We start from the raw sequence: 13,896 nt of genomic DNA on the forward strand, positions 1-13,896 counted from the left end.
AAACAGGGGCCCCTGGGTGGCTCAGCTAGTTGAGTGTCCAACTTCGGTTCAGGTCATCATCTTATCATTGATGAGTTCAAGCCCTGCGTCAAGCTCTATACTGACAGCCCGGAGCATGGAGCCTGTTTTGGATTCTATGTCTCCCTGTATCTCTGCCCCTCCCCCAGTAGCATTCTGTGTGTGTGTCTCTCTCTCCCTCTCAAAAATAAACAAACATTAAAACATTTGAAAAAGGAAAACAAAAAACCAGGGTCACTCAGCTGCCACTCGGGGGAGTATACAACTCTTGTAGGAGGGTCACGGGTCTGTGCAGACGTTATTTAAAATCTTTAAAAAGTAAATCGAAATTAGGGGCACCTGCGTGGCTCAGTCTGTTTAGCATCTGACTCTTGATTTCAGCTCACATCATGATCTTTTTGTTGGTGAGAGTTGTGTCCCATGTCGGGTTTGTGCTGACAGTGAGGAACCTGCTTGGGATTGTCTCTCCCTCTCCTCTGCCCCTCCTCCTCTCTCTCTCTCTCTCTCTCTCTCTGTCCCTCTCAAAATGAATACAATTTTTACAAAATTTAAAAGGTAACGTAAATGGAAAAGAAAATAAGGTGTTGGAGACGAAGACACCCTCAACCCTCTATTTGTGCAATGTGACAATCCCTCAGTCACTGCTTTAGTTACAAGTTAAATATTTTGTTAATTTTATATTTTTTACGTTCATTTTGAGAGCAAGCACTTGCGTGAACGGGAGAGGGGAGAGAGAGAATGCCAAGCAGGGTCCGTGCTGTCAGCGTAGAGACCGATGCCATGCTCAAACCCCACAAACCGTGAGACTATGACCTGAGAAGAGATCGAGAGGCAGACGCTCAACCAACTGAGCCACACCGGCACCCCTAGTTAAGAATTTGTAAAGCAATTTCCACTATTTTATTCTCATTATAAGTTTAAAAATAGCTTTTACTTAATTTTCTTAGAGCATCGTGGCCTGAAAACCAGAGCCATGGCACTGAGGCCTGGAGTGTAAGCTGTGGGCCGCCCCCCAGCGCCAGGGGAGAAAGGTTCTGTTGGCCTCCTCTGAGGATGGCTGGCCGGATGCACCGAAGACACTCCAAGCCAGTGGGACGGTGGCCGCCGCTTGCGCAGGAGAGGCCGACGTACCCTCTAACTGCTGGATGTGTCCCGGTACGTGTCCCCGAAACCCTGTGGGCGGCCACCATGCCCATGGCTCACAGCGGACGGAGGCCTTGGAGGCGGCACAGTGGGACACAGGCCAACCTGCACCTGGCCCTCACCACAGCCCAGCCTGGCTGGCATCCTGGCGTCCAGGCCTGATGCTGCTTCCTCTCGCGTGTGGGCAGGATGGTTTCCTCTTGCATCGCTGTCTCCCCACACGTCCTTGTACCTGTCCAGAGTGCTTTCTGTCTCAGTAGCCCCTGAAAGTGTCTTCTACCAACGCAGAGCCCCCCCACCCACCGGGCACACACACACATTCGTGGCCAGGAGAGGCTCGGCACACTCGAGTGAGAAGATCAACTGGAAGTAATCCCGATGCGTGCCAGAGGTCCTCTTGACCATTGTCCGCTGTCTTCTGCTGTCTTCCTGGACAGTCCAGGGCCCTTCCTGTGACTCGAGAGTCCTCTTCCCTTGGGAGGGTGGGGCTCGCCCTCCCCACCCTGATGGCTCTGGGACAGGACCAGGCAAGGCAGGCCTTCTCCAGAAACAGGTGGACTGAGGAGGTGGGGTGAGCAGTGGGCCCCCTGCAGGCACATCTATGTCCAAATCTCTGGAACCTGTGCATGAGACTTTATTTGGGAAAGGGGTCTTTGTAGGTGCAGCTAAGCGGAGGACCTTGACACCACCCTGCGGTCCTCAGGAGGGAAGGTGCAAGGACGGATGTTCTTACGAGAGGCGGCAGGTAAGATACACTGAGGGAGGACAGGACAGTGGGCAGCAAGCAGCGAGGCTGGCAGGCCGCAGCCTCCCCGCCCCCCACCAGTTTCTGCCCAAGCAATGGTGGCTGAAGACACAGCGCTGGCCTCGAGGCAGGACTGGAAAAGGTGCAACAGGAAGACAAGGACAAGAAACAGCACAATCCGGGCCACTTGTTCCCACTGAGGAGTCAAGCGACAGGAAGGTAAGAGAGAGCAGAGCTCGGAGATCTTGAGAAACACCATCAAGCGAAGCCGTATCGGCAAGAAGGAGGAAACAACCCCACTTGCGCGTGTGCCTGCTGCCCCTCTGCAGAGGACATGGGGACAGATCACTCCCCGGACCACGGAGCACCCTTCTGGGGGGCTGAGGGCTCAGCTAGCAATAGGCGAGGAAGAACACGTGAAGCCACAATCACCTTCAGATCACACGATGTGACACTGGAGACAGGACCTGAAGGGCAGCAGTGATGAGGGTTTAGTGACCTCCAGTAGGAGTTTCTAGCAGCGGGGGAGTCAAGGGTCTTCGGTGGGACCTGGTGGGACTGTGGAAAGGCCTGCAAGCCCCGGACGTTCAGTGTGGAGTGAGTACAACCAAGTATGGCTAAGGAGTGTTCTCAGAGAGGCGAAAGCTCTCGACATCTGCTCGGCGCTTGGTCTGTTTCTCAACTGACATTTGTTTTTTAGGCACGAGTGGAACCACCAAATCAAGTTTTAATAAAACATCTGCAACTTAATGTACCTGGGGTGAACTGATCTGTTTCCAGAAACTTTCAGATGCCTAAGGCTTGCCCAGCTTTGGTGGGGAAGAGCAGATTGTTACATGTAAAAAGCAAGGAAGCACTCCGTTGTTCCAAAGCTCACACTTAACACGAAGGACTAGGAAGTGCAGAAAAAAAATAAAAATAAAAAATCAGCCAGCACAGATTCTGAGCAGGAAGACAACAACCTAACTACGCCCTAACGGAAGAAAGACGGGAAGGATTACTCCACAAAAAGGGAACGCAGCATTCAGAGGAGTAGCCGATCAGTCCTGGCAGGAGAGACAGTCCAGGAAGATGAAACCCAGTGATCGTCAGCTGTGCCCACCACACACGGACCACGGGTCAAGGTGTCCATCCGCCAACCCGATGGCCACGTGCTCTCCGTGGCGGGGAGGGAAGGAACCGTCCCAGAGTCGCCCGAGCGACAGGGATCTTGTGCCAGAGCCTCATGAGTTGGCCTGGTGGTGGCTGCCAGCCCCCGGTGCGGGCAGACCCTCCCGCCTGCCACACTGGCTGGTGTAAGACTCAGCACTGGGTCTGAGCTTCGGGAGAAGCAGCCTAGTGGGTTCCAGGGGCTGAGACGATGGGGAAGGATGCGGCCCTGGGCACTTCTTGGGACCTTGAGAGGACAGCAGCAGGACAGGAAAGCCCACACAGAGGATGGAAGAGGAGTGGAGACTGGGTGGAAAGCACGCGCCTGTACACACATGCGCACACGCACACACTCCAGTCTCCTGGGGTCCTGGAGGAAGAGCAGCCTCAGCTGGCCCTGACCGTGGAAGAGTCGCCCTGCCCCGTTGGCCTATTGCCTGGGCCCCCGGCTGCACTGATTCCGGGGCCGCTACCCTAGGGTCTGGGCACTTGGCCCTCCTGTGGAGGACACCCCTGTCCTGAACTTCCACTCCCAGCTGTGGTATTCCATCAGCTGGTTTCCACACTACTACTTCCACGTGGCAGAAGTGCCTTCATGGCCCCGAGCACCAGAGAAAACCACGGCAGCCACTTCTCAAGTCAATGGCAGCTTGTTCTCACTAGTCTTTATTGGCAGTGGGAAACGCTCCACTACTGCCTTGAAAGCCAGCAATAAATAATACCGTGAGAAAAATAGTTCAAAGTAGACGGTACCTACTCTGGCATACAATCAGGAAGTTCACAAAAGATTAATAGAAAAACACAGGGAAACTGTCAAACGTCCAATGAAAAGCAGAAACGACATGTAAAGAGACATGTCGTTTCTATCTCTGTACCAGCTGCATAAGAAATAAGGCACCATGATCTGAGCACATTCCTGGGTGGCTTTTTTATATGCCACCTCAAAATTATAAGTTACGTTGGCTACTCGTATAACCTGAAATGGCTGTCTCCTCAAAATCTACACATGGAGATGGGGCGCCTGGGTGGCTCAGTCACTTAAGCGTTCGACTTCAGCTCAGCTCACGATCTCACAGTTTGTGAGTTCGAGCCCCACGTCGGGCCCCGTGCTGACAGACAGCTCGGAGCCTGGAGCCTGCTTCGGATTCTGTGTCTTCTCCTGTCTCTGCAGCATCCATGCTCATGCTCTGTCTCTCTCTCTGTCTTTCAATAATAAAGAAACATAAAAAAATTAAATAAAATCTACAAATGGAGAATGAGGTCCACTCCGTAAACTTGTTTACAAACAAATCTAAACAGCTGATTTCCGTAAGAACAATAAGGCCTTTATTAGAGTTGCACTACATTGTTTCCAGGATCTTGCATCTTGCTCTGTGCTGAGCACCCAGCGCCCTGGCCCGAGGTGGGAGACCAGTGCACCCTGATTGGTCCTCTGAGAGTTCTGCTGCCAGGGGTCTAAGGTTCGGGTTGGGGGGGGGGGGAGAAGGGGGTGGGCAGGGTTTCGGGGAAGAGGTGGCCAGATTGCCCCACCCAGGCTTTCTGGGGCCTCAGCTCCCAGGTTGTGCGGGTCACTGCAGGCAAACTGCCCAGGCCCCCGGGGACCAGGCTCAGAAACAGCATACCGGCCCTGGGAGATTGTCACAGTGTTTCAATCAGCTTTCCACTCCAAGTTTCTTTAGCTGATAGTTAACACCAGATATTTTTAATCTGTTCACACTGCAGAAGAAAGCATTGCTTGCTAGAAAAAGTGTAGTTAAGGTGAGTCATTAAAATACAATGACAATTGCTGCAAATTAAGTCTGATTATATCAAAACCATGGTTGTAGAGCTAAGGGACATTCGTAAAGGATAATGCAGGCTGTGTCACGGTGATTTGACAAACGTGGTAAAATCCTTTTCTCTGTCAGGGCTTCTTAACAAACAATTAAACAATGATAATTACAATACATGCACAGGTTATAAAAGCCCTGTATTTGTCGTAGGATTTATACATACAACCATGATAGTACATACACTTGAAAGACTAAACTGCGATATAAGAACATCAATTGATTCCAAAGGATATTTATAGCCCGGATATACATGAAAGTAAGGAACTATCTATAGGGAGTGACAAATTTACAGAAATGTACGAAACATTACATGCTAAATGAGTTTCTCGATCCTATTCACGAATTTTTCAGTAATTAAATACTGTAAGAAAATATCTCAGGGTCCATATAACAAGGATTAACAGATGAAAGATCTGGTTGAAGTTTCAAATGTAGTCACTGCTGGGCTCTGCGTGCTGCAAGACCATCGGTAGAAGCAGTGTGGGTAAACTGCAAGATAAAGGAAAGAATCAGTCTTAAGACATCAGCCCGAAAAGCACCTTCCAGGGCCCCAGGTGGGGCCTAGCGCGTGCCCCCCGTCCCCAAAGACCTTCCTGGCTGAAGAGATTTGAGAATCTAGAGAAAATATGAAGCATTTTGCATGACCAATGAGAATCATTCGATTGAGTTCATACTGGCTTAAGACTGAAAGTTACCAAATTAAAAAAAAAACAAGATGAAGGAATCAATCAACTATTCTTTTTTTTTTTTTCAGGATTTTAAGTAATCTCCATTCTAAAATGGGGCTCAAACTCACTACCCTAAGTTCAAGTGTCATAGGCTCCACCTGGCCTCCAGCCAGGAGCTCCCAACAATCAAACACTGTGGCTGAGACAGGAAAACAGAATGAGAGCAGCACAAAGCCCACCCCCCGAGGCCCTCAGAGCAGGGAGAAGAGGGCTGGGCTCTGGGGCCCACACCCGAAATCTCCAAGTTCAAACTCAGCCCCTCAGAGGGCAATGTGCTTCCGCTTTTAAAAGCTAATCTCTCAACTGAGAGGCCACCAGCGTCACTCACGTGAGGACTAGAATCCTCTTGGGCCTGGTTCATTCAAGAAGGTGTGCGTAAAACAAGCCAGCCAGGGCCTGCTGACCTAGGAGCTCCAGCAGACCAGGCAAAGGCCAGTGCCACTTGCTCCCGAACGACCAGGAAGGTCAGCTCAGACCTGGAAAATCTCCTACTGCTCCGACAGCAAGCCTGCCTCCCTACCACAAAAGACATTAGCAGACACTGAAGCCAAACTTCTTTTTTTACGAAAAGAGTGGAAATACAGTTTTCTCCGGAAAAACTGAGAACACACCAACCTCTTTAAGTGTAAGCACACAAACACCAGAATCCTCTTAGCAGGTGTAGAGAAGCTCGTGTGTGTGTGTGTGTGTGTGTGTGTGTGTGCGCGCGCGCGCGCGCGTATGTGTATGTGTGTGTGAGTCTGTCTATGTGTGTCTGCGTGTCTGTGTATTTCTGAAAGTCCCTAAGTGAGCCTGCTGCGGCTGTCCTGGCTCACACGGACATTGCGCAGACAGGACACAGGGTGTCCGACTGTGGCCTGCATGGACGGTGCCCTCTACTCACCAACAGGAGGCGTCGGCAGGATTAAGACATGACTGGCTGAATCCAGCCTCTGTGGTGCAGATACTATGCCTGCTCCAAGCAACACAAGGGGCAGCGTGCAAATGCAGCATGCGGTTAGTCTTAAAATAGCACATGAGGGCACAAATACAGCCACACACATTCTAAACCACAGCAGCAACCACTGAGGGCTCCCGGGGCACTTCTGAGTGGGGTTCTCTCCACCCGCAAGCAGCCGGGGGAGTCCCCGGGAGTTCACTCTCAAATAGCAATGGGGCAGTAGAGGCCATGAAAACACTTTCGCCGTGTCCATCTGCCATCTTGGGAAAGAGGGGCCAGGGCTGCCCATCACATACGTAGCTCTGCGAGTGTCGCTCTGAGGCTGGTCCAACGCTCTGAGGACACCCACGATGCCTAGTTGTAGTAGTTGAGAGAATACGCTAATATTCCATCAGATAGAAAAGTTAAAAAAATCTCTTTCACTGTGAAACTTTGATAAGCAGAAGTGAGGAGTAACCTTAGATCATTTGAGCCTGAGCATGCCACAGCATCTGAACGCCTTGTTACATATGAAGTCGGCCATTCTCCATCAGTGTTCACATTCCAACCCAAGAGCCTCCCATACCTCCGCCAAGAGGCTGGGGCAGAGCAGCACGTCACATACAGACCAGCAGCGTCTTCTCTGGCTGCATAGAGGACAGAGAGGAAGTGACCCAGAAGCCTGCAGGGAGAGTCTCTGCTGACCCAGCAGGTAAGTCAAGAGTGTCTTGATCCACATTGCTATCTCTAAGAAGGTGCCCTCCTGAAGCTTCTATCATCATCCTGGGAAATTACAGGACCCATTGTGAAATAAAAACCAAAAATATATAGTAAGGTCACCAGCCCTTTAAAATGACCTCACTCTGCAAGTTTGTTTACAGCTGTTTACCCCCATTCCTGACAGCCATTGGGGGCCCCCTGCCCAGACGGCTGCCCCAGGCGGTAAAGGGAGGCAGGGCCATATTTGTGCCAGGACCCTGACCGGGCACAAGTCAGGACAGTCCTGGGCTGACTGGACCTGCCGCACTGTCTTTGTGAAATCACCTTCTTGCTATACAAGATACTACCTTTTTGTTTTCAAAACAGTCTTTAAGCTGCGGACAGTGCCACACGCTAGGACAGTCCCACCGCACCCTTTCACGTGTCCTATTCTCGTCACACTCGAGTGTTCTTATGGCAATGAAGACAGTCTTAAGTAGTGGTGTGGGAGTAAATCAGTCCTGGTGTTGTATAAGGAGAAATCAACACTTCGTGTCTTGTTCAATAAACGACTGTAACCTTCCCCCAGAGCACAGGGCCCTGGACTGCAGAGAGACCTCCAGGCGCCCCCAAACGCAACTTACAGGCTCTACTGCCAGGCTGCCGTCAACGTGTTATGATGTGAAAAATATTTCTCAAGACTATCAAAAGTCAAATACCAAAAGGAAAGAAACCAAACTCCTCACCTCTGTTAAAATATTGGTTTCTCAATAGCCCATTGGTTTGGGTGTTTTCTACGTTTTTGCAGGTACATTTATTTATTTTTGAAAGAGACACAAACAGTATGAGTTGTGGAAGGGCAGAGAGCTAGGGAGAGAGAGAATCCCAAGCAGAATCCCCATTGTCACCGCTGAGCCCAATGGGAGGCCCAAACTCACGAAGTGTGAGATCATGACCTGAGCCGAAAGCAAGACTCAGATGCTTAAATGATTGAGCTACCAGGCACCCCTGTTTGTTAGATTTTCAGAGAGAGAGGGAGAGAGAGAGAGAGAGAGAGAGAGAGAGAGAGAGAGAGAACGATTGTGTGTGAGTGAGATAGGGGCAGATAGAAAGGGTGACAGGGGACCCAAAGCAGGCTCCACGCAGACAGCAGCCAGCCCCATGCTGGCCTCAGACTCACAAGCAGTGTGATCATGACCTGAGCCAAAGTCAGACACTTAACCAACTGAGCCACACAGGCGCCCCAAAGCTCATTTGTTAATAAATTAAGAGCTAAGCTTAACTTGTAAGGTAAAATTATCTCCGCATTTGGAAGAGTAGTCTGGTACGTGATCCCTACAAACATAATAATCTACGTTCCTTTTGTTTTTTTTGTTTTTTTTTTTTTTTTTTGATTTTACTTTTAGGAAATCTCTACCCCCAGCACAGGGCTCAAAGTCACAACCCAGAGATTATGAGTCACGCTGTCCTCTGACTCAGCCAGCCAGGCATCCCCAAATATAATACTTAACAGTTAACGCAAATTTAGATATCATTAGGCTGAAAACTTATTTCACCAACCCTTTGGTCAGTCGCCATGACCAAAAGGTGGTTCGACTCCCATTCCAAGATAGCACGAGCCTGAAATCACGAGCCGACACCCCAAAAGTTAATGTCAATCTAAAGGATGACAACATATTGCAATTGCGTCGAAACCAAGACTTCAAACTCAAAACAATACCCATTGAATCCTAATAGTGTATTTTCAATCAGAGATGTTAATGTGGAGTCCATTAATGGGCTTGATTTACTTATCTTTGAGAGGCAGAGAGACAGCATGAGCAGGGGAGGGGCAGAGAGAGATGGAGAGAGAGAATCCCAAGCCGACTCCAAGTTGTCGGCACGGAGCCCGACTTGGGGCTCGACGCCACCAACTATGAGATCATGACCTGAGCCCAAAGCAAGGGTCGAGCGCCGAATCATCTGAGCCCCCCAGGAAGCCCACAGGAATGGGCCTTTGGGGAGAGGGGTCCATGCTCTCCGGGAAATTAGACAAGGGTGCCGTGGAGGGGGGTTTGCAGAGGGGACACTGAGGGCATTCCCAAAGGTGTACAGTGTTCTGTAGAAGGATCGAAAGAGTCCTGATTCTCCACTGAGCCCATGAGTCGAACAGAATTCCACAGGGAAATCAGAAACAGAAGCCATGAAACTTCCACGTGGCACACGAAGTAAGAGTGTTTCTCTCTCCACATAAGAGCTAAATGCACGCCAGTCTCACGAGCCTGTGAGGGGAAGGGACAGGCAGAGCTCAGGCAGGAGGAGGCAGCACCGAGGACTCCGTGCCGCGCAAAACAGACCGGGTTTGGCGAGAGAGGACTAGCTGTGCGGTGAAGCTACGCGCTGCCTTGCTCTAATACAGGCTGCGGGGTCTCCAGCAGGAGAGCAGTGGGCGGGTGCAGACGGCCCGGTGTCACCTGTGTGTGCTGGGTCGGGATCTGCACCAGAAGCGCCAGGGCGGTGACATCGAAGGTCCCATCTAAGGCCATCAACGTGCCGTGAACTCCACCGTCTACGCGATTGTTGGCATCCTCCTTAAGGCCGATCGATAGGACCCAGCGAATCCCCGGGTCCTTCCTCCAAACCAGCACCTCTGCCGACAGTAAACACCCATGGCCACGGTGGCTGCCGAAAGCTCTCTCCATCACATCCACACCCTGTAATGCAGGACAAGGATCTCCGCTGTGTGCCCCAAGCCTATGCTTCAGCTGCACACTCCGGGTGTTCTGGAAAACCTTCCTCCCGTCAGACAACACTGTTGGCCCCGAGCCTGGGCACCTTGTCACTTCAACACAAACGTCTCAGTTCTAATCGCAGAGCCCGCTTTGTGGACTCGGTTGAAAATCAGAGAAACCTGAAAAGACTCCCCAGCATATTAAGAGACTGTGACGGGACACCTCACTTTCATGCAAAGTAATAACTATTGCATTTGCTTTAGGACACATCGAAAAATCACCAGATGATTCACTAGTTACTTCTGGTGAAAGACGGCTTCTGTCAACTGTGAAGAGATTTAAAATGAAGTACACAGTACAGGAAACACATATACCCAGTTCATTTCCAAGGTCTTTCACTAGGTAAAATAACAGTTGTTCAAACACATGGACACGCTTAAAACACTTACAGATCGTTATCACATTTCTCTGTAATAACTCTGTAATAACTCTGAGACTCATTCTCCTGAGGCGGACATTGTCACCACTAGGCACCTTTCGTGGAGCCTTATGGGGCTCTACCTCACCGCCACCTCCCTGAGAACTTCACTCCTCATAGCCCACTGTACCCAGAAGCCTTACCAGAAACAGTCGGTTAACACATATTTTATAAGTGACGTGTATATGCTGTATTCCTTCATAAAACAAGGTAAATGTGATTAAGAAAACCATAAAGAGGAGAAAATACATTTACAATACTCTACTGGATGGAAACACATAACTTGCATACGAGTGGACCTGATCTTCAAACCCTGGCTGTTCAAGGGTCAACCGTATGTTTCTGGGACTGGCCGTGCATGTCCACAGAGACCACAGTATGATCCACTCTCAGACACTGCGTGATACCTATGGTAACACAGAACCCAAGTCAGCGATTTGAACATCTCAGCCCCGGAGAAAGTCACCTACACACACTCTGTGAAACTGAATCAAATGCTGGGGCAAACAACTCAATAAACGCTGTCCTCATACGACCAAGTACTTAAACCATACCTCCCGAAGATGACAAAATAAACGTAGGAAACACAGGGGAATGTTTTGGCCAATTTTGTGACCTCTGGACTTACAAGACATACACATTTCTGGGAGCAGTGGGTGTGACAGCCAGAGGGCACTACCACGAATCTTAACGTTTTCATTACAGAAAGTATAAGGATGTGGAAGAAAACACACTGGCAACATCTAAGGGACCGAATTTTCCCAGCATGGTTCCAGGAGCAAAAGGCCCTGGAGGCCTTTTTATGTCCGTGGAGGACATAATACTGCTTTGCAGCTATAGAGTCTATTGACCAAACGAACAGCTACTGCTTGAAAAACAGGTACAGCTGAAAAGTGCTCAGCAAGGTGACAAGAAACACAATGCTTATTTTTTAAAGTTTTTGGTGTTTTTCAGCTTGTGCGCCCAATTTGCGGAGTCCCAGGGCACCTTGGGAAGGGTTTTCAATTCCGTGGCTCCAATTCAGCGGCTGTGGGGAAGCAGAGTGATGAAATGGGAGGTGGGGGGTGTCCACAGCCACGTGAGGTCTCCCGACACGGGGAGGGGTCCGCAGGCAGAGAGACCACGGATCTAGAGGAATGAGGCCAGTAAGACCACCCACACGCTGGAAACACGCAGGGGACACCAACCTGGTCATGCAGGCTCGTCGCTAGCGTGGCTGGGGTGGACCTTTTGTCTTCTGGTGAGCAACCAGCGGATGGATTTTGTGATGCCCTTCTTCTTGGGGGCGTGGTTCAGTGAGTCCTGGCTATTGCTAGTTTTGCTGAGGCTGCTCAAGGGGCCATCCCGAGAGCCCGGGGATCTGGGGGACGCACAGGAGAGCATCTTCCACGCGTGCTCGTCACACGACACACCGCCCCACGTGATTAGAAGCACAATCCCCCAGCTTCTAGGGAGGGCTGCGCCCTGGGAGCTGACACTCTCTCCCTCCCAAGTATTATCTGGAGTCCAAGCCCCTTGGGTTGAGAACGCTCGGCACCCCTCCCTGGCTGTGACCCGGGAGCACGGAGGACATGCACACCTGAGCCACCCCAGGGCGTGGTGCGAGTAACAGAGGGGCTGCTGGAGCTGCGTGGTGGGGGTGGGGGGAAGAGAGCATGGCTCCTGACAGCCCCACAGGGCACAGTGCGGCCCAGGGGAGGAGCCCTAGGGAGCATGTCACCCAGGATCCACCGGGAGGAAAAGGGAGGTCTCAGGACGGCTGGTGCGTAGGATCTGAGCAAACGAGGCTGCCCTACAGCCACCAGCATCACAAGACTCCGGTCTTTCCCACCTGCCTTTTGCTCTGCTGGCCACACCCAGGGCACCCAGGCAGGTATCCCAAGAACGCCGTGCACGTAAGCTCGGTTCATTGGCCTCTCTTTGGAATCGCTGTTCCGACCCTTTCTCCCCCATGTAGAGATCAAAGGTTTCTCAGAGCTGAAAACCAGCGCACAGGCATGTCTCCTACGATGCCTGTGCCCCTTACTTTGTGGCGTCCCTGATGTCCTCGTGGCTGGCCTTGTGCGGTGCCCCTTGCTGCAGCCTGTCCAAGCTCAGGGACCTCTGGGAAGAAGGAGCTGACGGTCCACATCGTGTCCTTGCCACACGATCTTGTGACTCTCCCTCCAAAGGCAGCAACTGTGGGGTGGAGAGGAGAGTGACATGAGTTCACCGTGCGCCCAGACAGAGGAGCACACGGCCCTGAAATCACAGCCAGCAACTCATTTGAAAAGCTATGAGCTGTGCTTTGTGCAGGGTCCAAAACGACTTCCTAGGATCGGCCTAACGCCAGGCGAAAGGGTGGATTCGCGTCCGGGCAGTGGGCCCACTGAGACCCCCAGCCCATCGGCACCGAGGGGTGTACCCTCCCCAGGACCTCGCACCACCAGGAGCCCGGCCACAGAAGGTAGAGGCGGAGACCCAAACCATGTCACCATACACCACGGCCAGCTGAGAAGGAAGGTGTTTGTTTCCTGACGCCGTTCAGGGCAAACCCTGGTGAGCACGGAGCCCTCCCGTGCACGATTGTCCAAAGCTCTTTGTTTGGGGGAAGTGGAGCGAGCTTGTGGCCTAACCCACTGTCACTTCTGGTAGCGATGCAAGGCTGGAACCTACGGGGACGTGTGTAAAGTGACAAGGCACCCAACCCCCTGACCCCACACTCGGGTCTGACTTCTGCTTCTCGGGGCCGTTTCGGGTGATGTTACAAACTGACGGACTCATCTGCAGCTTACAGACAGTCTGCTCGACACGGTGGAGACACAGTGTCCCGTGGCTGCCGTCACGACAAATGAACCCCTTCAGACTCCATTTTTCCTTCTGTGACAGGCGGTGGGTCTGCGGCTATGTGGCTGTGGGCCCTGGAAAGGACCGTGGGGCCACGGACCCGCCAGCGTTATGACCCTTGACAGGTCCTGGGGGTGAGGCAGGGCCGGATCTCACGAGACACACGTGTAGGACTGGCGAGACAGGCACAGCCAACTGGGTTTGTACCAGGACCTCCGAAGCTGCACGGGGCTCGGGACACCCATGGCGGTCAGCACCAAGCGGAGCTGAGCTCAGGGAAGACACAAGCTTCACCAACAGCTCCAAAACACCTGCCTCCTCTCCTGATTTCCTGACAATCGGCAGACAACAAAAGGCTACCTTAACAGGCTACAAATTATCCACATAAAAGCAAACAGGGTCAGACTCCCTCAACACAAGTAGATTTCATACCCAGGTGGAAGCAAGGATATGGAGAAAACAAACCCAAAGGGGAACAGGACGGGGAGCCACGCTAGCGACCAGGCTATGAGGTGAGCAGAGACGGAGGGCTCCGGGAGCACACCCTCCCCTGGGTCACAGCGCAGTCCACACACAGGCCCCCGCCCAGCACTGGGTCCTGCCAGACTTGTGCCTATGGGCCATTTCAGTCTCAACCAAAACGGGAGG

The 13,896-nt window shown here is 51.7% G+C and overlaps 1 long non-coding RNA gene across 1 annotated transcript; it reads right to left on the reverse strand.

Moving 5' to 3' along the window:
* Positions 1-5,005: 5,005 nt before the first annotated feature.
* On the reverse strand, positions 5,006-12,622 carry LOC147571136 (uncharacterized). The gene is made up of 3 exons (XR_015247668.1): positions 12,449-12,622; positions 11,610-11,782; positions 5,006-5,376 (listed from the first exon to the last, which is right to left on the reverse strand). It is a non-coding gene; the product is annotated as an uncharacterized LOC147571136 (long non-coding RNA).
* Between the last annotated feature and the right edge of the window lie 1,274 nt (positions 12,623-13,896).

Source organism: Puma concolor, unplaced genomic scaffold (genome assembly GCF_028749965.1).
Source record: "Puma concolor isolate L17-30 unplaced genomic scaffold, mPumCon1.1.hap2 unalloc_scaffold_54, whole genome shotgun sequence".
Classification (NCBI taxonomy): Eukaryota; Metazoa; Chordata; class Mammalia; order Carnivora; family Felidae; genus Puma; species Puma concolor.